General features: G+C 44.3%; 2 long non-coding RNA genes across 11 annotated transcripts in view; one reads left to right on the top strand and one right to left on the bottom strand.

Annotated features, from left to right (window-relative positions):
• Nucleotides 1-25,218, bottom strand: part of LOC123603040 — a 244,679-nt gene that overhangs the window by 211,645 nt on the left and 7,816 nt on the right. For all 10 annotated transcript variants that reach the window (XR_006714703.1, XR_006714706.1, XR_006714702.1 and 7 more), the window contains exons 2-3: nt 12,764-13,049; nt 12,573-12,667 (exon numbers count right to left, since the gene is read on the bottom strand). This is a non-coding gene — a long non-coding RNA (uncharacterized LOC123603040). The remainder of the gene's footprint in view (nt 1-12,572; nt 12,668-12,763; nt 13,050-25,218) is intronic.
• On the top strand, nt 17,125-25,085 carry LOC123603041. Its single transcript, XR_006714707.1, has 3 exons — nt 17,125-17,361; nt 20,179-20,321; nt 24,990-25,085. It is a non-coding gene; the product is annotated as an uncharacterized LOC123603041 (long non-coding RNA).

Consider the following 25,218-nt stretch of genomic DNA (forward strand, 5'->3'; position numbering starts at 1 on the left):
TACATTCAAATCATCCTGACAGCATACTCAAATTGAAAATGTAAAGCAAACCGGGGTGCCTGGGTGTCTCAGTTGAGTAAGCATCCATCGCTTGATTTCGGCTCAGGTCATGATCTCACAGCTCATGAGATTGAGTCCTGTGTCAGGCTCTGCACTGATGGCGTTGAGCCCGCTTGAGAGTCTCTCTCTGCCCCTCCCCCACTCAGTCTCTCTCTCTCTCTCTCTCTCTCTCTCTCCCTCTCTCTCTCTCCCCTCAAAATAAATAAGCATTAAAAAAGAGAGAGAAAACATAAAGCAAATAATTTAAAGAGAGATTTTTAAAAACTAGATAAATAAGAAACTAACAACGGCACATCCAGCTGTTTTAAACTGGTTTGAATCTACACGTTCAGAATAATCAAGTGTCATAATCCTTAAGGAAAACCTTTTACTAAGCATTCTCTCCATGTAAGGCACTTTTATGAGCCCTATGATGAGGAAGCGATTGAGCAACTAGTCTAGGGACACTAAAAAAAAAAATATGAAATGCATGATCCTTAAATTCAAGAAGCTTATCCTACAGTTGGGGAAAAAGTTCAGTTGACAGTAAAAATTCTAAATTACACATCAGTTTTAAAGAAGTGGTTCCATTATGTTCAAATACGGTACCTATTATCAGCCAGGTAATAAATTGTCCCATCACACTGTAATACATCAAATATCAGAATCCCTTTCCACACACAAATCTCTAGATCCTGAAGCATATTAGAAAAACCTTTAATTTCCTTAAGATCAATCCTTCTTTTGAAACAGCAACCGACATGTGAATAGATTTACTTTACCCCTGAGCAAACTGAAGAGTCATACAGAGACATCAGGCCCAACTTTTTACTTAAAGTGTTTTACTTTTTATGAACGATTATCATAGAGCTGGAATTAGTGGAGCCTGGATGAATGAGTCTTCACTTCTGTCTGCACGGGAGTAGGGTGAGTTCCGATTTGGTAGTCTACCTTTAAAGGGACTGATAAAAAAAGAAAGCTATTGCAGGGATGGTGAAGGGAAAGCTGACCTGTTCACACTTGATGTAATACATTTTGGTATTTACGGAGCGAGCGCCCAAGGCAAGTAGGGGTGTAAGTAGTGATAAGTGTGCATTTTGCCTTCATGGGGACCCTGAGGGAGATCAAGAGTGCTAAGCCTTGGCAGGAAAGCACCAGCCCAGATATAAAATACCCCGACTCTGAATGTGTCTACCGGAGCATAAATTTATTAAAACCCCATCTTAGACCATAAAGCGAAAGCATCGGGAAAGCAGCAGCTCCCACTACCTAAGTCAGGTTTGTTTTGTTTTGTTGTAGTATTTTTTTTTTTAAATAAAAGGATAAGTGGTTTAGCAATCCTGGCTTTAGAATGGGCATCTGAAGCACCAGTTCCATGATGCTGTACGAGTTTAGCAGTTAGCGTACTACTAAATACAGAACGGCCACACAGTGGCCTTCTGCATAAAACCACTTGAAAGGCTTTCTCTGTGGCTGAGTGCCACCATTTTCCTCTTTAGAAACCAGCAAGGACCAAGTTGGCCTGTAAACAGAAGCTCGTCCCTCGTAGAGGATGGTCATGTAGGCTGAATCCCATCTGGGAGAGTTTGATTGGATTGGACAGAAGAGGCGAAAGGCAAGTGGGGGGGGAGGGGTAAAAGAAGCTACAAGGTATAAGGGGGGGGTTCAGCTTCTAAAACTTCATCAGACAGATGACCGTCTGTGAAGGCTGTCGGCTCCCCACCTTTCATGGAATCTGCAATCCCGAAGGAGGGTATTAACTATGTTGAGGTTCAAACGAGGACACGTTAGTGTCCGGACCATGAAAGACAGGGAAAGATGGAGACACTGTCACATACTGGTGGAGACTGCGGACTTGTGAGAACTGAAGGCGCTGTGGCATCCTGGATTGAATCCCAGGGTAGAGAAAGGACATGAGTGGAAAGACTGAGGAAATCCAAATATTATCTGTAGTTTACTTAATAGCATTGTACCGCGTTACTTTTGTATTTCTTAACAGTACATTTTTATCTTTACTGGACATTAAAATTTACTACCTATGACCATGTTTAAAAGCAAAACACGTTCATGAAATTATTTTCAGTGTGATAGAAATACAGTGTGTTTTTCTCCAGTTTAAGTGGCGATGGTCACACAACACTTTTTCCCTATTGAACTTGATATCTAAAGGAACAACTAAATCCGATATTTAAAGAAATCCAGGGAATTCACATGACTTTACTTCAAGGTAAGTATGATGTCCAGTGTTGTCTATATGCTCATTGCCTCTTGAGAGAGCTCAACGGGTGTGAGGAGAAAGTTGAAGTGTATCACTGGTAATACCATTACTCCTTATCCACTTCCTACATGCCAATCTATTTACCAACAGTCCTCTGGGAAAGAACTAGAATTTGGGGAAGCAAGAGGCAAGGCAAGAAGGTTACCAGGAAGTCAGAGCTATGGGGTCTGGGTTCAAAGCCTTAGGTATATAAGAACAGCTCCTTCAACCCATACTTTGTAGACTGAGTTTCCACGTGAGATTTCCTTTAGGAAAAAAGTTCTACTTGAGTTTGGTCAAGGTGGGGTGGGGGTAGGAGAGAACCTTTTTTAACTTTGGTTATGAAAAATCTTGGGGCACCTGGGTGGCTCAATTGGTTAAGCATCTGACTTTGGCTCAGGTCATGATCTTGAAGTTCGTCAGTTCCAGCCCCATTATCGGGCTCCGTGCTGACAGTGTGGAGCCTGCTTGGGATCCTCTGTCTCTCTCAGCCCCCGCCTCTTTCTCTGCCTCTCCCCCATTTGCATGCACACTCTCTCTCTCAAAATAAATAAGCTTTTAAAAAAATGAAAAATCTCAAACATATGCAAAAATAGAAGAGAGTGAGTCCCCATGTATCCATCACCAAGCATCAATAATTATTGATACATGGCTATTCTTTTTTTTTTTTTTTTTAATTTTTTTTTTCAACGTTTATTTATTTTTGGGACAGAGAGAGACAGAGCATGAACGGGGGAGGGGCAGACAGAGAGGGAGACACAGAATTGGAAACAGGGTCCAGGCTCTGAGCCATCAGCCCAGAGCCTGACACGGGGCTCGAACTCACGGACCGCGAGATCGTGACCTGGCTGAAGTCGGACGCTTAACCGACTGCGCCACCCAGGCGCCCCGATACATGGCTATTCTTATCTCATTAATACCACAATCATTCCCTCACCACCTGCTCCCGCAAGATTATTTCACGGTAAATCTCAGACATCACACCATTGTATCTCTAAATATTCCTATATGCATCTCTAAAAGGTACTATTCTTGTGAAACACATAACCACATTATGCTAAATGAAATAAACCAATCACAGAAAGACAAATACTCTAGGATTCCACTTACATGACATGCTTAGGGTCGTCAAAATTATAGAGACAGAAAGGAGAATGGGAGTTGCCGGGGGCTGCAAAGAACGGGGAAATAAGGATTAGTGTTTCATGGGTACAGAGTCTCAATTTTGCAAGATCCAAAGAGCTGTGGAGATCAATGGTAGTGATGTTGCACAACATTAGAAATTTATCTATTACCACCGAACTGTACATTGAAAAACGGTTGAGTTGGTAAATTCTGTGTCTTTTACCACAATAAAAAATAGAACAAAAAAAACCTTAAAAAAACCAAACATAACCACAATAGCCTGAGTACTGAAAAAATGAACACGAATGCCTCATCAAATAGCCAGGAAGTGTTTAAATTTCCCCAATTACGCATAAGTTTTGTTTTGTTTGCTTTGGTTTGGTTTGGTTTTTTTTTTAGTTTGTTTAAACAAGAGTCACACTTTGCATTTGGTTTTTGTCTCTTAATTGTCATATAACCCAATGGGCTGCAAAATTTCTCACGTTCTGGCTTTCCTAATTACATCCTCGTGGTGTCTTTTAATATATTCTTTGGGCTATATAATCTTTTCTTCTGCTGATTGCCCACCCCCCCCCCCCCCCCCCTTAAACATACTCCTTACTAGTGTCGGTTCTGGGCCTTGTTATGCTGAACCCTCCTCAGAAGTGATTGGATTCGATTTGATTCATTGCTATGGCTTCATTCTAGTCCGCTTGAGGTTGGCACGCCCACCTGCCCGACGAAACTCTTCATCTCCGAGCTCGACGAGACTGTCCGAAACGGAGTTCACCGTCTTCTCTCCCTTCCACTATCAAACCTCCAGTGCTCCCTGTGTTCCCTTCTCCTCAGTGAATGGAACCCCAATCTGCACAGACTTCCAAGCCACAAGCATGGGCCCCATCTTGAACCCCTCCCTCCTCTGCACTTCCTACACTGTCTGTTCTAAGCCCTGTCAGTTATACCTGAACCACTGAGTAAATTCATCTGCTTCTGTCTGTTTCCCAAACCAACACTCCAGTTGATGTCACCTGTATCTCTTATCTGGATCTTCTCTGGAATCTCTTGTCTTGCTTGCTTTAAGTCCCCTGACTGGTTTTCCCGTTAAAATTGTCACTAGATTGCACCTTATTTTTTTCATTCTGCATCTAGAATTGTCTTCCTAAAACCAAATCTGATTCCATTGTTCTGCTATTTAGAACTCTTTAGTGGCTGTTCATTGCTCTAAGGATAGACTCCAAATTGTGAGATGTGGGAAGCCCTTCGAGATTTGGACTCTCCCTTCCTTTCAAGACTCACTCCTCCCCTACCTCTTCTATACCCTTCCCACTACACCCCTGTCATCAAGAGTTCCTTCTGAATCTCTAGTTAAGCCTCTAGGCTCTCATCCCTCTTCTCCCTTGCCCTCACACCCTGTTTCCCTCACCTATTTAATCCCTATTTGTGCTTGGATTTCTAAAAAAAATTTTAATGTTTTTAGTTATTTTTGAGAGACAGAAAGCAGAGCATGAGTGAGGGAGGAACAGAAAGAGAGGGAGACACAGAATCCGAAGCAGGCTCTAGGCTCTGAGCTGTCAGCACGGAGCCCGACATGGGGCTTGAACCCATGAACTGTGAGATCGTGACCTGAGCTGAAGTGAGATGCTCAATCGACTGAGCCAACCAGGCACCCCTATTTGTGCTTGGGTTTCTGCTGTGATGTTCCTCCTGTGTCCCTTGGCTGTGATCCCCCAAGGTCGGGTTAGTGGCTCTTTCTCTATGCTCTCGTTGCCCCCAGAATCAGCCCTAACGGCGCTGCTTGTAATTTCATCAGAAATCTCTTTAAGAGCATGTCTTGATGCCTTTATGTGCTCAGGGTCTGACAAATGCCTAGGCACTTAATTGACTAAATTAATAAAGGAGTGGGGCGCCTGAGTGGCGCAGTTGGTTAAGCGTCCGACTTCAGCCAGGTCTTGATCTTGCGGTCCGTGAGTTCGAGCCCCGCGTCGGGCTCTGGGCTGATGGCTCAGAGCCTGGAGCCTGTTTCCGATTCTGTGTCTCCCTCTCTCTCTGCCCCTCCCCCGTTCATGCTCTGTCTCTCTCTGTCTCAAAAATAAATAAACGTTGAAAAAAAAAATTTAAATTAATAAAGGAGTGAAGGAATAAATGAATGAATGACTCAATCAATGAGTGAAAACTTCTCATATAAATGATCTAAGCATACCAAAGGCAAGCTAGATTATTCTGATTTTCAAAAATTCCCATCTTTTAGCCTTGTAATATCAACTACTCAGATTCATCCAATACCAATCCATTATTCCCTTTATCCTGCACTGTAAGACTTTTCTTAATGTACCAGAGGAAAATTATCTTCAAAGCATTTCCCAGATAAACGATGAAGTTAGAACACAGGGCGTAGAATTTTATGATAAAGTAATTAGTTAACATGCTCCGAGTATCTGATAACTCTTCTGTGAGTACAGGAAATTATGGATCCTGAGGACATTCTGGAAACAATTTCAGTTAAAAAAAAAAATCAGATGCAACATTAAATTCTTTTCTTTCAAAATACCCAAAGTGTGCAGTATTCTCCTCTTAGTAGGCTATTTCCACTAATGTGACATTTCCATGGCTATTTATAATGCATTTCTGTCTATAAAAGAAAACACGCCGTGGTTCTTTTTAAAACGAACAATCAGTACACATGAAAGAATTTTTGGGTTTTAAAAAAAATGCCCATATTTCTAATACTGTACTCCCTTTCAAGAGACAGGCTTGGGTTCTCTTCTGACTTGTCAATAATGCAGCTTTGGAATTCTTTGGGTTCTTTGGTGACTGTCCTAGAGTGAAGGACGTCCCACTGCCCCTCCTGTGGCCTCGTTGGGGCCCCAGGAGAACACAGAAGACAGACCACTGTGGCCGGCAAGTTCAGGAAATGATGTTAACCTTATGGCGGCCACTGTCATCCTGGGAAACGAGGAGGCGATCTCTCAAACCCAGCTCAAGGGGTAAATATTGGTACTTTATATAGGTTATCTCATTCCTCCTTGCTCACCACCCTCCTGTTAACCTCACAATGCATGTTCCCTAAGAGTATGATGAGGGCGAGGAGAGGCAAGACCGCAAATTACCCTGTGGCCCCAGTTCCAAATAGTACATCCAGATAGTATTTGTTTTCGGCAAGATTTTATTTACAATTAACAGTTCCACACTTGAAAATCGTAACATTTTTACACAGACAGTTTCCTTTGGTTAGGTGTGCCCACCTCTGCAGAACTTTGATGCTAGAAAACATGCAAGCTGTAGGAAATGCAAATACTAAATGCATTAATCAACCAAATAAGGCCCTGCCCCTGCTAGGCAATTTGTATCGATATAGGCCTATACACGCGTTAAAAATTCTTCACCTTCTAGGGGCGCCTGGGTGGCTCAGTCGGTTAAGTGTCTGACTCTTGATTTCGGCTCAGGTCATGATTCATGGTGTGCATTCAAGCCCTCCCCGTCAGGCTCTGCACTGACAGTGAGGAGTCTGCTTGGGATTCTCTCTCCCTCTCTCTCTGCCCCTCCCCCACTCATGCTATCTGAGTCTCTCTCTCTCAAAATAAATAAATAAACCTAAAAATAAAAAAAAAAATTCTTTACCTTCTTAGATCCAACAGCAGCTTTTTACAAAATGAAAAACATTCCCTTTCTCATTTTAAAGGAAAAACAATTTTTTTTTTAATTTCAATGTTTATTTATTTTTTAGAGAGAGAGAGAGGCAGAGCACAAGCAGGGAAGGTGCACACATAATCCCATATGCAGAGTATCAAGCAGATACTGACAGTATGTCCTTAAGGAAGCTCGTCTATGATGTCAGAGGCCCTCACTGTGTGCTGGCCAATCCGCACTTGCAAGCCACCATTTAGGCAAGATGGTTCCAGACTCCTAGCTGGAGCAAATGCAAGAACTGCCATAAACACCCAGGCGTTTGCGGGAAAAGGCCGGCAGGACATAGGACATAAAGAGTCTGTGGGAAAAGGCCAGCAGGACATAGGACATCAAGGAGGTTTGCTCTCATTAATTAGCCACAACCAAATAAACAGCAGAACCTAAGCATCCTAAAAGATGAGATGAACTGAAATCTTAGTTCATTTATTCTCATTGTACTCAAGGTAATACATTTGTCTCTGGGTGCAGCTTAATCCACATCTGACTGTGATACGTAACTTCGAAATTGCCATTATTTTCTTGGTCCAAAATTGCATTTTGATTTCTTCTTTGTCTCAGGCTTTTTGAGAAAATTTTAAATTGCCAAGAAGTCTCATTTTTGTGTGTATGTTTATGCTTGTGCTGAAACTTTTAAGTTTTCTTGTATTTTGTGCCTGTGTAATTTCTAGAATTTGGAATTTATTGAAAAGTTTGTGGCTGCTAAATGATCAGTACTTGTAAATATCTCATGATATGGGATGTAGTCTCTTTCAAGATTTGTTCTTTTTGCTTACACTGCTCCTTGACCACAGCAATTATGATCACTTAAATGTCACCTTTTTTTTAATGCTTTTATACTGGATGGGTATCACACATTGCCATTTTTTATGCAGTATTCTCTTATTCTTGAATTCTTTGCTGCAATTTAGTAAGCAGGACATTTTCGGGTCATTTTTTTTTTCAGGACAGGCATAACATGAGGTGCATTTTCTGAATTCCCAAATGTATCTAAGAATATCTCTGTTGCATTTGCATATAAAACCGTACTGGCTTGATATAAAATACTGAGGTTACTTTTTTCCCCCTGCAGAATTACATATTAAAAAAAATTTTTTTAACCTTTATTTATTTTTTGAGAGACAGAAAGAGACAGAGAACGAGTGGGGGAGAGGCAGAGAGAGAGGGAGACACAGAACCAGAAGCAGGCTCCAGGCTCCGAGCTGTCAGCACAGAGCCCGACGCGGGGCTCGAACTCACAAACTGTGAGATCATGACCTGAGCCAGAGTCGGACGCTTAACCGACTGAGCCACCCAGGCGCCCCAGATGAATCAAATTTTTAAAAGCAGTTTTAGGTTTTCAGAAAAAAAAAAAAAACCAATTGAGAGAAAAGTAATCTTGAGTTGGGGTGGTCATTTCTTGCAACCTGTGAACCCGTATCAATACATTAATACTAACTCAAGTCTACACATTAGGGTTCACTCTTGCTGTACTACATTCTATAGGCTTCTGATAAGTATACAGTGGCATGCATTCGCCAATACGGTGACCTAAAGAATAATAGTTTCATTTCTCTAAAAATCTTCTGTGCAATCCATTTCTTCATCCCTCCCTCGTACCCGCCCCCTTATTCCTTGGCAACTTGTGATCTTTTTACTGTCTCCATAGTTTTATCTTTCCCGGGATATCACATAATTGGAATCATAAAGTACCCTGCCTCTTCACGTTGGCTGCTGTCCCTTAGCAATACGCATTTAAGGTTCCTTGATGCCTTTTAATGGCTTCGTGGCTCCTGATTTATTTATTGTTTTATTGCTTAATAGTTCTTCTTTGTCCGGATGGATCACCGTTTGTTTATCCATTCACCTGCTGAAGGACATCTTTGGTTGCTTCCAAGATTTGGCGATTATGAACAAAGCTTCTAATAGCATCTGCGTGCAGGTTTTTATGTGAACGTAAGTTTTCAGCTGAAGGAGTCCGATTGCTGGATCATCGGGGAAGAATATAGTTAGCTTCTTTGGTAAGGAAGTGCCAAACTGTCTTCCAGAGTGGCTGTGTTATTTTGCATTCCCACCCAGCAATGAATCAGAGCTCCTGTCCCTCCACGTCCTCACCAGCATTTAATGCCATCAAAATTCTGAATTTTGGTTCTAATAGGTGTGTAGTAGTAACTCGCTTTTCTTTTTAAAGTTTATTTCTTTACTTTTGAAAGAGAGAGACAGAGAGAGAATGAGTTGGGGAGGGGCAGAAAGAGAGAGAGTCCCAAACAGGCTCTGCACTGCCCGTGCAAAGACCGACCTGGGGCTCGAACCCATGAGCTGCAAGATCGTGACCTGAGCTCGAGTCGGACACTTAACTGACTGAGCCACCCAGGGACCCCTCATAGTTTTAATTTACATTTCCCCCCACCCAGGGACCCCTCATTTCCCCGGTGACATATGACATGGAGCATCTTCTCTTGTTTCTTTGCCATTTGTAGATCTTCTTTGGTGAGGGGTCTGTTCACATTTTTGAGAGAGAGAGACAGACAGAGACAGAGTGCAAGTGGAAAGGGGCAGAGAGAGAGGGAGACACAGAATCCGAAGCAGGTTCCAGGCTCCGAGCTATCACCACAGAGCCCGACGTGAGACTCGAACTCACAGATCATGAGATCATGATCTGAGTCAAAGTCGGACGTTTAACCGATTGAGCCACTGAGGCGCCCCTCTCATTTTTCAGTTTTCAGAGTTCTTGAATCTTTTTTTTTTGGAGTTCCTCTTGAATCTTGAACACCAGTCCTTTAGCTGACACGTATTTGGCATAGATTTCCTCCCAGTCTGTGGCCTGTCTTCTCGTGCTTTTCATTGTGACCTTTTGGAAAGCAGGAGTTCTCAAATGGCCTTATATCTAAAGAAGTCATCACCAAACCCAAGGTGGTCTAGATTTTTCCCCTATGTGTCTTCTGGAAGTTTTATGGTTGTCCATTTTACATGTAGAGCTCTGATCCATTTGGAGTTAATTTTTGCAAAAGGTGTGAGGCCTGTGTCTAGACTCATTATGTTTGCATATGGCTGTCTTGTTATGTCAGTACCATTTCTTGTGTCTTTTTTCCAGATATCTTCAGTTTTTTTCTGTCTGTAAGTTCTAGAACTTGCACTTTCCCCCCAAGTCACTGGTTTAATTTTCTGTAGCCTCCAGTCTTCCGTTCCCTGTTTCTATGGAATTTCATTGATCATTTCTAATTCCCTCTTTACTTTATATCTTCCTTATCTTGGATTCTTTTTTGATAAGTGAGCAATGGCCTCTCCAGTTTTCTTTGAGAATGTGAACTATGGATTTTTTTAAAACTTAAATTGTACATGAGGCGCCTGGGTGGTTCAGTCGGTTAAGCTTCCGACTTCGGCTCAGGCCACGATCTCACGGTCTGTGAGTTCGAGCCCCGCGTCGGGCTCTGTGCTGACAGCTTAGACACTGCAGCCTGCTTCGGATTCTGTGTCTCCCCCCTCTCTGCCCCTCCCATGCTCATGCTCTGTCTCTCTCTGCTCTTGATAATAAATAAACGTTAAAAAAAAAACGCTTAAATTGTACATAAATTGGATGAGCACGCATCCTGCTGAAGGTCTGTTTACACCTGTCATACTCTCACAGTTACTAATAGCTAAATACAGAACAGCGTTTGTGGGAATGCAAGCTGGTGCAGCCACTCCGGAAAACAGTATGGAGGTTCCTCAAAAAACTAAAAATAGAACTACCCTATGACCCAGCAATTGCACTACTAGGTATTTATCCAAAGGATACAAGTATGCTGTTTCGAAGGGACACATGCACCCCAATGTTTATAGCAGCGTTATCGACAATAGCCAAAGTATGGAAAGAGCCCAAATGTCCACTGATGGATGAATGGATAAAGAAGATGTGGGAGGTATATACAGTGGAGTATTACTCGGCAATCAAAAGGAATGAAATCTTGCCATTTGCAACTACGTGGATGGAACCGGAGGGGATTGTGCTAAGTGAAATGAGTCAGTCAGAGAAAGACAAAAATCATAGGACTTCACTCACATGAGGACTTTAAAAGACAAAACAGATGAACATGAGGGGAGGGAAACAAAAAGAATATAAAAACAGGGAGGGGAAACAAAAATAATATAAAAAAATAGTATAAAAACAAAAATAAAAAAAATAATATAAAAAAATATATATTATATAATAATATAAAAAACATAAGAGACTCTTAAATATGGAGAACTGAGGGTTACTGGAGGGGCTGTGGGAGGGGGGATGGGCTCAGTGGGGGAGGGGCGCTAAGGAATCTACTCCTGAAATCATTGTTGCGCTAGATGCTAACTAATTTGGATGTAAATTTCAAACAACAAAGAAAAAAGTAAGGAAAAGAAAAAAAAAAAGAACGGTGTTCAAAGGTGTTCCAGTTTGGACAAGAGATTCTATGGTGACTCTCCATACAAATCTTAGTTATGTGTCCCTGAGGTTCAGCTGAGCCTCGTTTTCACCATGTGCCTCTTCAGAGTTTTTACGGCTAAAAGAAATTAATTGCTGCCCTTTATTATTTTACCCGGTGCAGAGACAAGTCGTTCGACATGTGACAGGATTTAACCCTCCCCCAAACCCCACAGGTCAGAACGATCCTCCCCATTTTACCAGTGAGGAAACTGATGCCCAGAGATGGGGGCTGGGGAAAGAGAGGGGCTCTGTGCTTTTCTGAACTTTCCTGACTAGGAAAAAGCCTACAGATAGGAGGTGGGAGAGGGTAGTCGCTTTATTTGTCGGGTTTTTTTTTTTTTTTTGCGGGTGGTGGGGGGGAGAAAGCAGGGAAGCCCTCTGAATCTGGCAAAGGTGGCCCTTTCCTGAGGTTCCCCGGAGACATCTTCCCGCGTGTGGAACATCTGGGGTGGGAACGGGCACGGAACACGAGCGGGAGCAGAGTCTGACATCTTTCAAGAGCGTGAGGATGACTCCTTCTGCAGGAGGGCCGAGCCAGAAAGGTCATTCTAGGCCTCCAGAAATCCAGCCTGCCTGCCAAATGCATCCTTGTGCCGCACTCCTGACATTGAGAGATACCTGCACGGCCTCTGTCGGGCTTATGATGAGGTGTAGGAAAAGTACAGAGGCTGAAAACTTGACCGGTCCAGAGAGACTGACAACAACGGGCCAGACGCATTAAACGCTCCACAGACCACGAGGCTGCGCACGACGACCACCCCTGATACGGGGACCTCGCCAGAGATGTGGCCCAGCCCAGACATGCTTTACGCCCAATAATGATCCAAACGGACTCCTCGAGAAAGCAATCACCCTGAATACACTGTGCCCTCCAGACGTGTAACAGGCCTGGCACATGGGCCACTCCCCTGCTCAGAGCAGCGCTGACACGGCCACCTGCCCAGACCTGCTACCCATCCCGTTCACACCAATGACCTAAGGTGCACGACCACTTGCTGGCACCGTGAGAGGCCCCGCCCACCAGAACTCGGGTGGGTAAGATGGGGAAGGAGACCAAGCTGAGGTTACCTGAAGTTCCCAGCAGAGCAACACCTTCCATCTCGCAGCCATATAAAACCCTGCTACTCAAAGTGCGGTCCCTGAAGCAGGCGCCCTGGCGTCACCTACACGTGTGTCAGAAATGCAGAAACTCAGACCTCATAATCCTGCATAATAAATTCATAAAAATCTGCATAATTCCCCAGGTGGCTCATACGCACTTGAAGCATGAGAAACGCTGCTAAAAACGCTTGAATATCTTTCTAGAAGTCTGAGCCGGGCATCATTTTTACGGGATCGCCGTAGCTGAAGAAGGAGTGAGAGGGGGTGGGGGGGTGGCGCCTGGGTGGCTCAGTCGGCTGAGCATCCATCCGGCTTCGGCTCGGGTCGTGATCTTGCGGCTCGTGGGTTCGAGCCCCGCATCGGGGTCTGTGCTGACAGCTCAGAGACTGGAGTCTGCTTCCGATTCTGTCTGTCCCTCCTCCATTCACACTCTCTCTCTCTTCTCTGAAAGTAAATAAATAAAACATTTTTTAAAAATTAAAAATTCATAAAAAAAATGACAGAAAGGAGCAGGGAGCAGCCATCGTTCATGTGAAGATATGCCTGCTCACTCAGGAATGTCGTCATGGGCGGGCAAACGTAACAAGCAGGTGGTGATGGCTGACAAGTCACATGTGTTTAGGAAGCTTTGTTTTTCTTAATCTTTAAAAAAAAAACCCCAGGATCTGCACACACTTCTCTGAGCCTAATCCAGAGCCAGAAGAGAATTCTGAAAAATTATACACGCTTCCAAGTCTGTTACGGGAATAAGCTTCTGGCAGATTCTGCCTATTTCCCTCAAAATCTGAACATCGTCACAGTCAGGTACTTATTCCTGCCACTCTGACAAGAGCAGGATTATTAACTCTGCCTACAGTAAAATATTCATATGAAAAATAAAATGCGTTGCAATTTTATGCATTACAACTACTATAAGCTGTTAATGGCTTAGGTGTCCACACACATCTCATTCCTCACGAGGGCTCGTTTCCAACGAGGACACTTCTGTGTGGCTAATTCGGTCCCCTCGTTTTGAACTATTGGCCATAGGCGTGCTGATTCTTCTGTTTACTTCTCCTGACACGGAATCTGTGTTTGTCTCACAATGAAAGTTGAGACGGATTCTGTCAGAATTGTTTTTGTTCCTTTCCAAATGTTTCAGTTCCAGAAAAAGGGAGAAGGAAAGTGTATCGTTTATTCTTGGCCAGATTAAAATTCCAATTGCCTAGAAGGATGAAGAGATCAGCAGAAATTGCCTCGCTGGCAACCTTCACCCCAACCCCATCTTACTCACACACACACACACACACACACACACACACACACACACACACACTAAAGCAGCAGTCAGGTGACTCTGGGCTGTTTGCTGCACAGAAGTGATGTATTAGAAAAAAAGGAAAGATAGGCACCTGGGTGGACCAGTCGGTTAAACCTCTGACTCTCGGTTTTGGCTCCGGTCATGATCTCACGGTTCGTGAGTCTGAGTCCCATGTCGGGCTCTGCGCTGACCGTCTGGACTCTGCTTGGGATTCTCTCTCTCTGGCCCTCCCCCGCTCCTTCCTCTATCTCCACTCTCACAAAATAAATAAGTAAACATTTAAGAAAAGAGAAAAAGGAAAGAAAAAGGAATCTCTTTCCAGCTCTTGAGCTTTGAATAGCTGTGTTCCCGAAGCATCGCTTTCAGGAAACTTTCTTCCCTGTGATCAGAGAAGCAACGGGATGGTGGGTGAGGGATGCCCATCTCCACCAGAGGAAGGAGGACTTTTTCTTTGCACAAAGGTACTTCTGCTCACCAAGCAGGGAGCCTGCGTGGCTGTGCACACCCACAGGGCACACTGCTTCCTGTGTGGACCATCCAGACGGGTGTCTTTTTCTGATTTGTGCGAAGGCAACATAAATGCTCACGGAGACCCGGGGGTGAGGGTGGGGGGTGGTCCTGAGCAGGAGGCTCTGTTTTCCGCACTTAAATTAGGCCAAGGAAGGTCAGGAAGTAAGGAGAGGAGCTGGGTCTGCTGCCCCATGGAGATTCCTGGGGAGAGAGGAAGACTCTAGAGAAGAAATGGTTACGGGACATATGTGGGCAGAGGGAACTTACCTCTGGCTGTTTCCTGTATGGGAGCAGGGAGCAGGGGCAGCAGCTTCTCTGCTGCCCCCAGGGGGATAGAGGGCCAGCTCCATCATGAACTTCATAGACAAGGAAACGGAGGAAGGAGAGGGCGTGCACAGAGGAGGCTAGCTGGGGAGGGGGGAATCGGTACCAGAACCCCAACGATCAACACCTATTTTTCTCTGACCTGTGGCCCCCTCTCCTCACAAATGCACACCTTCTTATAATAGAAGCTTACCAGAATTTGGGGTGGGGGGAGCGGGGGCAATGCAAAGGGCGGTGGACCCACAGTGGACCAAATTTAAATTTCCTCCATGATGGTAAAATAGGAGTTTGGGTTAGAAGATAAGTGGTTACAGGGGGTGCCTGGGTGGCTCAGTCGGTTAAGCATCTGACTTCAGCTCAGGTCACAAACTCATGGTTTATGGTTTCTTTTTTCTTTTTTTTTTTTTCAACGTTTATTTATTTTTGGGACGGAGAGAGACAGAGCATGAACGGGGGAGGGGCAGAGAGAGAGGGAGACACAGAATCGGAAACAGGCTCCAGGCTCTGAGCCATCAGCCCAGAGCCTGACGCGGGGCTCGAACTCACAGACCGCAAGATCGTGACCTGGCTGAAGTCGGACGTTTAACCGACTGCGCCACCTAGGCGCCCCTGGTTTATGGTTTCAAGCCCTGCGTCAGGGTCTGTGCTGACAGCTCAGAGCCTGGAGCCTGCTTCAGGGTCTGCGTTTCCCTCTCTCTGACCCTCCCCTGCTCACGCTTTCTCTCTCTCTCTCTCTCTCAAAAGCAAATAAACATAAAAAAAATTTTTTTTAAAAGGAGATAAGTGGTTACAGGAAAAAGAAAATAAAATAAATAAAAGAGGGTACATTTTTGCTTCCCTGTATTTTGTAGGCTGAGTCATACCTGCTATCCTTCCTTCTGCCCAGTCAGGCACCACTGTTTATTTTGAGACAGAGATTTCTAATATTACCTAACATCATGCTTTTAATCAGCACGAAGTGCATATTTTTTAACTTGGCAAACGATGTAGTTCCTTAGAAAAACATTTTTTTTTAATGGCATGTTTCTCAAAAACAACATTTAAAGAATTCTTAAGCAAATTCAAATTTCTCTGATATTAAATGGAAATATCCTGACCTCTTACATTCTAGACAGAGTTTGCTAATAGTACAAATATTTCAGAATTTACTGGTAAAATAATAGTCTGTATTAAGTTCCAATTATTCTGTTAATGTTTAAACCATCTTGGGGCTCCTGGGTGGCTCAGTCAGTTAAGTGTCTGACTTTGGCTCAGGTCATGATCTCATGGTCCATGAGTTCGAGCCCCGCGTTGGGCTCTGTGCTGACAGCTCGGAGCCTGGAGCCTGCTTCGGATTCTGTGTCTCCCTCTCTCTCTGCCCCTCCCCCACCCGTGCTCTGTCTCTGTCTCAAAAATAAATAAGTCTTAAAAAAATTTTTTACACATCTTAAGTTACCTAAGGTCAGCATGTTTGTCTTCTCATTTTCAAGAAACAAATTAGTTTTGCGCCCCAATGAAAAGGTACACTTGTATAAAAAAAGACGTTTCAAACAAAATGGGACATTTCGACCCATTTTAAAAAAGCAGCAGCCTGGTAAATAAATACAGGCATGTAAATAAAGGTCTCTGGCTTTCTTCTCTTCCAATAGTTGGAAGAGACGAATGAAAAAGAATTAATACAGTAATTTTCCTATTTGGCTCCCCTTCTAAACTTTCTTCAGCTCCCCAGCATTTATACCAAATTTGCCTTAGTTCTTATTTGAAGGGGACAGTCATAAAAAAGCCTTGAGAAGTGTTATAAAGTTTCCTAATTAAGATACATATTTTTTTCTAATATGAATTAAAACAAATGTTTTCTGTATTTACAAGCGTTCGGTATAACAGCAACAGCATCCCTCTGGTTTACAAGTCAAAAGTGAGGAAAAATACACGTCGCCTTTTGCTTTTACAGAAGCACACACGTCACGTGCACCCCGATTCAGACACACAGCCTGAAATCTAAAGCACACAACGCAAATGGTCACAGGGGGTAAAGTGATCTCTTCCGGAAGACTCTCCCCCGGTAAGCGTATCGCCCCCTTTACAAAAACGCCACATAAACTAATTCCCGTCCTCCCTCTCCCTCTTAGACGTTTAATTTCAAGTGCACGCTTGTATGGAGCCCATGTTACACTTGCTGTTCTGTTCTATTCAACTAGGTGTTGCTCGAAGGTACGTACAGACGTGGTTTAGACTTCAGGACTTCATGCCCCCAAGGTTAAGGCCACGCACCTTTCCCATCTCCGGCGGGAGGGAGAGACGGAGACACGGAATCCGAAGCAGGTAAGACGGACAATGAAATCCTCAGAAGTGACCAATTTAAACAACTCCCCTTCCCATCCTCTCCTGAAGTTGGGGGAGAAGAGGAAGGATGTTTATGGTGGTTGTTGAGCGAGGCTTCAGGGAAAGCTCCCCTTTTTTTTTTTTTTTGGCTTCCTCTTCTTCCCCATCTTTTTTGCAGAGAACAGAAAACGATGACCACGGTACGGTGTCTACACCTTGGGATCTTGAGGCTTCAAGCTCTTGTACTAAGGGTAGCTCAGCCAGACGGCAAGGGGGCTGAATCCCTCACGACGGGATGGGACCACCATTGCAGAGCATGAGGTAAGGTTCCATCGGAGAAGCAGCATCACTAATGTGTGTGTGTGTGTGTGTGTGTGTGTGTGTGTCCCGTGACAGAGACTGGACCTTGAGTAACTTTGCGAGCAGGTTAAGCCCTATCTGTAAGGCTGTGGTCCTTGTACCTGATGCTAGAGGCTGCACGCGGCTGAGAAGGAAAGATGGACATGAGATGAAAGAGAAGACCAACCGGAACACTCCGGCACCATCTGGAGTCCTTGGGACAGACTGGGCCCGTGCTAGGCCTTACTGACCTGAGAGGTGGAAACAGCCCTTAGACACTGGGGACTTTTACGGTGGAGCTAAATGCATACACCTGACCCGGGCATCCAAGAAGCTAAGAGGATCCAAGAAAAGGTGGAATGAGTGTGGGTCCTCACATCAATGAGGTGGGCCAGCAGATATACGAGAACAGCTGTGTTCTTGGGTGACCCGAGAACACAGGATGGCTGCCGTGGCCCTTCTCCTCCCCACATTTCCCCAAGGACCTCTGTGCAACCCCCTCTAACCAGGGACACACGGAAAAGGGAATCCCAGAATACGGAGCGTCACACAGCTTGGAGGCCGTCACATCCTGCAATTCGTTAAGTTTCCTTTTTTTTTAATTAAAAAAAAATGTTTTTTTCACATTTATTTTTGAGAGACAGAGAGAGACAGAGCATGAGCAGGGGAGGGGCAGAGAGAGAGGGAGACGCAGAATCCGAAGCAGGCTCCGGGCTCCGAGCTGCCTGCACAGAGCCCGATGCACGAGCTCAAAACCACGGACCATGAGATCTTGACCTGAGTCAAAGTCGGATGCTCAACTGACTGAGCCACCCAGGCGCCCCTACATTTCCTTTTTTTAGAACTACTTCATTTGAAACACTGTTAGCAATGAAATACAATCCCTAATGGATGCTGGGCCCCTATAAAGAAATGTTGACTCGTGGCTGAACTAAATAACGAATGTGACATGTGGACTCAGATAACTTCAACAGAAACTTTCCTTGTCTTGATTGCATGTGAGACGCCCCTTTAAAGAAAACTATTGAAAACCTTCAAGAAAAGCATACTTGGAGAAGGAAAAGTTAAAAGGTCAAGGCATTGCTAGAGAAGGGCAGAATGAAAGAATCATCTTCTTCATTCCGGAAAGAAGGCCGGGAAGGGATAGGTCATTGTCTATTTGGCAACAAAAACATGGCCAAGAGAACTGTGGGGCTTGTAAAGAAAATTCTGAAAGGTTAATTCCGGGATGAAGGAACGGCATCACAATGCCAAGTTGTTTTTTAATTTTATTTATTTTTTCTGAGAGAGAGGGAGCGTGTGTGAGCAGGGGAGGGGCCGGGGTGGGGGAGAGAAGACAGAGAGAGAGAAAAGAGAATCTTAAGCAGGCTCCATGCTGCGCATGGGGCTCGATCTCACGACTGTGAGATCATGACCTGAGCTGAAATCAACAGTTGGGCACTTAATCGACCGAGCCACCCAGGCGCCCTGAGTTGTTTTGCTTTGTGGCATAACAGGCACCCTGTTAGGTGACATAAGCTTTTGAAGTACAAGCATTTACGTTTTAAGCCCGTTACTGTGTTGTTACGAACAAGACAATTCCTTGAAATCTGGGAAGGCGGGCGGCACACCGCGGCACACCACTTGTGTCAGGTGGATCGTCTGGAACTGAGCGAGGACCGCAAGCAGGTCAGTGGAAGCGGGGGCTACCTGTGAACAATAAAGGGGGCAGGAAGCAGAATGGGGCAGAGAGAGCTTGCAGATCCTGAGGCGGACCTGACTCTTTGGGAAGAAAGGGGAGGGAAGCAGGATTCTCCGCGAAAGCCTCAGATTGTGATGCAGATTTGACAAGGTTCCGGTGAATCCAAAGGGGAGCCCTGGGAGAGCCCCACATCTGGCAGAAAGGGCCAAGCCCTAGGATTCACGTCACGCTCAGTCGCTGGTTGGGACATTTCTTAGAAAGAATGTGGTGTCGGCTCAAAAGCCGGGTTGGATCCTGAAAGTGCTGGCACTGGAGGCTGTCAGCCAAGCGCACTCCCCATCCCGGCGATCAGTGGGACCTTCCTTGAAGCAGATCTACGCAAGCGGGCTTCTGTGCCTGCCACGGCGCGGTAATGATAGATAGATCCTTTCAACACGAGAGACTAACCCGTGTCTCAAAGCCAAGATGATAAGAATGCTTATTAGGGCAGCGTGGCTTGCCTCGGACCAGAAACTCATTGGGAAGAACGATGAAGAAATGAATGGGCCTCTACCAGGACATATTACTCTTGATTTTGAGCTGGGAGGTTGCGCTGTGTTCACCCCACACCCCGAGCTGGATTGGAACACGGGTTGACATTTACCCACGGTGTTCCCTGTGGCCAAGTTCAGTGACTTTTCTCCCCATTCAGCACACATTCTCCAGGTGAGTCATGCTCCCGTATCTCCCCCACCCAAAGCCCCGCTGTCCCTGCACCCCAACCTCAGGCTTCCTACCTTCCCTAACACCCTAACTTCCCACCGAAGTGTACCTGCTCTGTTTTTCGTTGGCAGACTGACAACCGAGGCTGAAAACTAATTGGCTCGGCTGATGAGAGCATGATGATCGCCTTATTTACCCCTACAGAATTCACCCAAAGAAATGGCTAGCCAAGGGGGGCGGGGGGTGCGGATTTCCTTTCATTTGTTCAGGCCGATGTTGGCGAAATTTTGGACAATGTTGGTAGGTGGTTATTTGCCGTTTACATCGAGAAGGCAGCAGCTTATGCTAAATATAATGGCTAATTATAAATTATATTTTATATGGAATAAAATAATTCCATATTTTGCTCCCAAAAGGTACTCATTCCTGATTAACGACCTCAGCAAGTGGGTAATGATTATTCATCGGCCTCTTTAGGAACTTTAATCGTGTGGAGGACTTTCTAGACTTCAGATGGACTACTCTAGATAGAGGCATAGAAACAGTAATCAAGCAACAAGTAAGTACCGGCTGGATACAGGGGATGGTGCTTGGTACTTTAAGGGTACCACGGGTTTAATTTAGCTGTCCGACAAATTATACACTATAATGCCATTTTACAGATGAGGGTCAGAAAAGTTCAACGGCCTAAGATCAGTCAACCAGCAAATTATAGTGGTCAAGCCTGATGCAGATCAGGTCTATCGGGCTCCCCACTCTTTTACCCTATTCTTTCTCACCCTACAATTCACAATTACTCGGACTTGCGACTTGAACTCCACCTCCATTGACATTAGCAGGGTTTAACAGTTGGTGTGCTGGCTGGTGGGGGGGGTGCAGCTGGAATTACAGAGAAGATAAGATTGGCCACGTGTCGATGACTGCTGACACAATTACCCCACCCCATATTGGGGGAGGGTTATCATACAAGTTTCTTTGCTTTTTATATATTTGAAATTTGCCATAATAAACGCTGGCTTATAGGAATGTTCATTCTGTAGAGGCTTTCGATAGCCACAAATGCAGGACCCCAACTGGCAACACACACACACACACACACACACACACACACACACACACACACAGCTAAAACTTCTTCTACAGCACACAATGCAGATATTAATCAGTTGTCAAGGTGCAAAACCAAGTCCAGAGATCTCGGCGTGCCCCACATACATCAGTGGAAGCAAATGCTCCCTTTCTGTGAATGAATCACAGCATTCAGCTCCACTCTCTGTCATGCTCCTCGCCGTTTGCTCAAGCCCAGCCAAACCAAACGAGGGATCACCAGTGGAGAGAACTGCAAATGTTTGCAAACTGTGAGCAAATGAGGAGAGAGTCCCACATTTAGAGAGACATGAATTATTGTGTGCAGGTATAAATAAACATTGTTCTCTGCTCAGGGTCTGTCAGCACCTCCGTGCTCCACACAAACTCATCCAGAGATAAATGAGCTAGTGTTACTCATACCTGATGAGCTCCAAAAACCACCTGAAGGGGCACACGCTGTACTTTGCTAAGCTTGTTTGCAAAACTCAGCCCTTGGAATACAGAGCTGCCCACAAAGCACGCAGCCAACTCTGAAATATGTGTTTTTAGGGAGCCATGAGGGCAAAACGGGTGTTCTCTTTTGTTGACCAACGTTCCAGGTCTTGGCAGTGGGCGCTCCGGGAGTCCAGGAGTCCACAATTATTTTCCCCTCTCCCTTGTCCATTTTTTAATTAAGGCATGCTTATTATATGATACGTTTTAAAATACAATCAAAAGGAACATTTAAAATTGCCTTAATTCTCCCAACCAGAAGTAACCACTGCTAATTTTGAACACATGCTTCTAGAATTTTTAATGCATGTATAAAGTCTACAGAATTAAAACAGGAACATAGTGTAGGTAACCTGCATTGTTCATTCAAAAAGAGCCTATGAACGTTTTAATGCCCATAAACAGCCTTTACAACGATATTTACAATGTCTGAGCATATGGACATAAAATAATTTATTTAGTCAAGACGTATTATTGGAGATTTACCGGGAACTGAACCTTTGGGCTGCTCTCAAATTTAATTTTTGCTCCTGAAATTGAGCTTGAGTGACTATTTTCATAGACAATTGTTTCTACCAATCCATTGTAAGGATAAATCCTTAAAAGGAGAATGCACAGATTAGAACTTTTGGAGGCTTCTTCTAGAGAGTACACACGATCCTGTTCCTCATCACCCTACATTTAAGAGCACTGACTGATAACTATTCTTCTTTTTTTTAATCTTTGCCAATTCAAAAGATATCTTTGCATTATATCACTTTTTTAAATTTGTGCTTCTCTTACATTAATGATACTGAAGTTTTTTTTGTTTGTTTTATTTTTAAAAATTTTTTTAACGTTTATTTGTTTTGAGAGAGACAGACAGAGTGCAAGCAGGGGAGGGGCAGAGAGAGAGGGAGACACAGAATCGGAAGCAGGCTCCAGGCTCTGAGCTGTCAGTACAGAGCCCGACAAGGGGCTCAAACTCACCAGCCGGGAGATCATGACCTAAGCTGAAGTCGGACGCTCAACCAACTGAGCCACCCAGGCACCCCAATGATACTGAAGTTTTTATCATATTTATTGAAAAAATGTGTATCTTCCTCTCTGTTCATATGCTTTTGTGCATTTAGTATTTATCTCTAAGGCTGTTCACATCTCAATAGCAGTATTTCCTTGTCTGTCCTGTGCGATGCAATTTTCCCCCTTTTTTGACTTGATTTGTTCTTTGGAAGACAGAAAAGTTTAAGATTTTTAGGTTAAAAAATGCACACACCTTAATCTTTATGGATTCTATGATTTAAGTTGTACATGGTCTATCCTTCCCAAGCTTATTTGTTCTTTTATTAACTCATTTAAAATTTTTAATCTATCTGGAATAAACTTTAGAGAATAGTGTGAGGTATAGACATAACATTTTTTTCTCCCCATGTGATGAGTCAGTGGTTCCTACCCTGTTTTTAGTATAAACACTCTAATTTGTTGTGATGAGCACTGGGTGTTATATACAAGTGTTGAATCACTGTATTGTATACCCGAAACTACTATTACACCATATGTTAATTTGAATTTAGATAAAAATTTATGTATATATGTACATATAAAAATAAGAATATATACATACATATGTATATATATGCACTCTTTTCCATACTGATTTAACCTATTGCCCTTATCTAAATATGCTAGATACTTATATAGTCTTTGGTCTGTCCTCATTCTTTTCATTCTGTTTCAGTGGTCTTGGTATCTATTCTTGGGCAAGTACCACCAAGTTATTTTAGCTATTGGTCACTTTCTTTTTTTAAAAAATTTTAAAAATGTTTTATTATTTATTTTTGAGAGAGGCAGAGCATAAGCGGGGGAGGAGCAGAGAGAGAGAGAAGGAGACACAGAATTTCAAGCAGGCTCCAGGCTCTGAACTGTCAGCACAGAGCCTGACGCGGGGCCTGAACCCACAGACTGTGAGATCATGACCTGAGCTGAGGTCTGACGCTCCACCGACTGAGCCACCCAGGCGCCCTGCAACTGGTCACTTTCCAGACGTATTAATACCTTAGTGGAGAGCCCTATCTTATTCCATTTTGTTTTCCGACTTTTCTTAGCTGTTCTCTCTCATTATTCCTCCTCAAACACTTTGGAAGCATTTAGGCACTATGTCTGGGATTACGTTACAGCCATAGATTACGGTGCAGAGAATGAAGAGCCTGCGATATTCTCTCTCCTAACACAGAAAGCTGGTGTCTTTTCATGCATTGCAGTTACGTTGGGTGGGGCCATCTGATCAGTTCCGAGCAGTGAGCTGGGAACGTCAGAGACATCTACCACGTATGATCAGAGGGAATTAAGAGCATATGTGAGTCTTTCACATTCTCTTCCTCTGAGGTGGTGACCATAGAGGCCATACCCTGACAATGGTGGAGTCACAAGGTGGAAACAGCCTGGATTCTTGAAGTCCTGCTTGGAGGACGGTAATTCTGAAGTCACCCAGCCCGCACTAAGCTTGAAGTGAGCAAGACGTAAACCTCTGGTTTGTGTCAAGCCATATAGGTCTGCGGCTTTGTTTATTACCGTAGTATAGTCCCTTAGTAAAGGCTGCACATTTCTTAAGTATTGAGAGGTCTCTTGTTACTGTGATAAGGGAGTCACATTTTCACTTACCGTGATGTTCCTTTCTACCGGACAGGGGACCCATCTGCCTAGCAGGAGAGGAAGGGGACAGATAGATACAAGGCAGGAGCCTAAGAGCTCCTGTTCCTGATTGTAGTTCTAGCTCACACTCGGCCAGGGCTGCAGGGCAATGCTCCAGGGTGGTTCTTCCCAGAGCAGACCCACTTCCTGTCTTAAGCCAGCTTTGCTGCTGACCTGCTTTCCTGAGCCCGGGAACTCGTTCCAAGTAGAAAGGCCACCAAATGCTTCAAGCAGCCTCTGTGTCTGTACCTGAGACGCTCAATCCTGGATTGTTTGTCCTGGCTCCCGGCCCCTCTAGCTCTGAGTCCGGGGAGGCGGCCATTGGTTGAATTCTGCTTGGTGGCCCCTCCTCGTTCTCTGTGCGGGAGTCTCACCCTTTATGTGTCCTGAAATCGCGGACTGATGGGCTCTTGTCACAATCTGGCCTCGCCTATGCTCTAAATTTGCAGGAGTTCTTAGAAATTCCAGCCAAGTGGGCACCACCCCCGATTTCACAGGCACACATGTTCTTTTCATAGAGAATGTGGAGGTGTGTGTGGGGGGGGGAGGGGAGAATTAATTAAATGTGTGAGTGCAAATCGTCATTTTAGACTAGTGGTTCTTTCATGGGTATTTTCAGGAGAACGTGGAAAAACTAAGTGCAAACCCAGATGTCAGTGGAGGGAGCAAGTTATCCCCACCCCCACCCTCCACCATCCTCTCTGCACGCGCAAGAAAGTAGCGCTACCTGGATTTATGTTCCCACTGAAATTTCCCTTAGAAAATGGAAATGATTACGGTCAGTTTCAAATGATATTTTTCCCTCGGTTGCATAAATCAGGCTAGCCAGAACTCAGTTGATGTCCTCCTTTGCTTTCCCGCCCCGGTTCCTGCTTTTTCAAACACCCATTCATGAATGAGATCTTATCTGTGGCAAAGGTCTTCGCTAACCCTGGGGTAAAATATATTAAATACGAGTATTTTTTTTTTTTCACAGAGCAAAAACTATTCAACTTAAATGGCTATCAGATTATACCCTTTCTAATATTTTTGGCATGAAAATGATCTATCTCTTATGAAGCAATCTTAACGTACCCTGGATGGTAGTTTGATTGGTTTTAAAACGCCTTCACGGAGTTGTGGGCAATGCTGTGTTGGTTTCTACATGATTTTTGAAATTTTTTGTGGTCTATACAATCCCAGACCCTAGGAACCACTGGAATGCA

This window comes from Leopardus geoffroyi, chromosome E1 (assembly GCF_018350155.1).
Source record: "Leopardus geoffroyi isolate Oge1 chromosome E1, O.geoffroyi_Oge1_pat1.0, whole genome shotgun sequence".
Lineage (NCBI taxonomy): Eukaryota > Metazoa > Chordata > Mammalia > Carnivora > Felidae > Leopardus > Leopardus geoffroyi.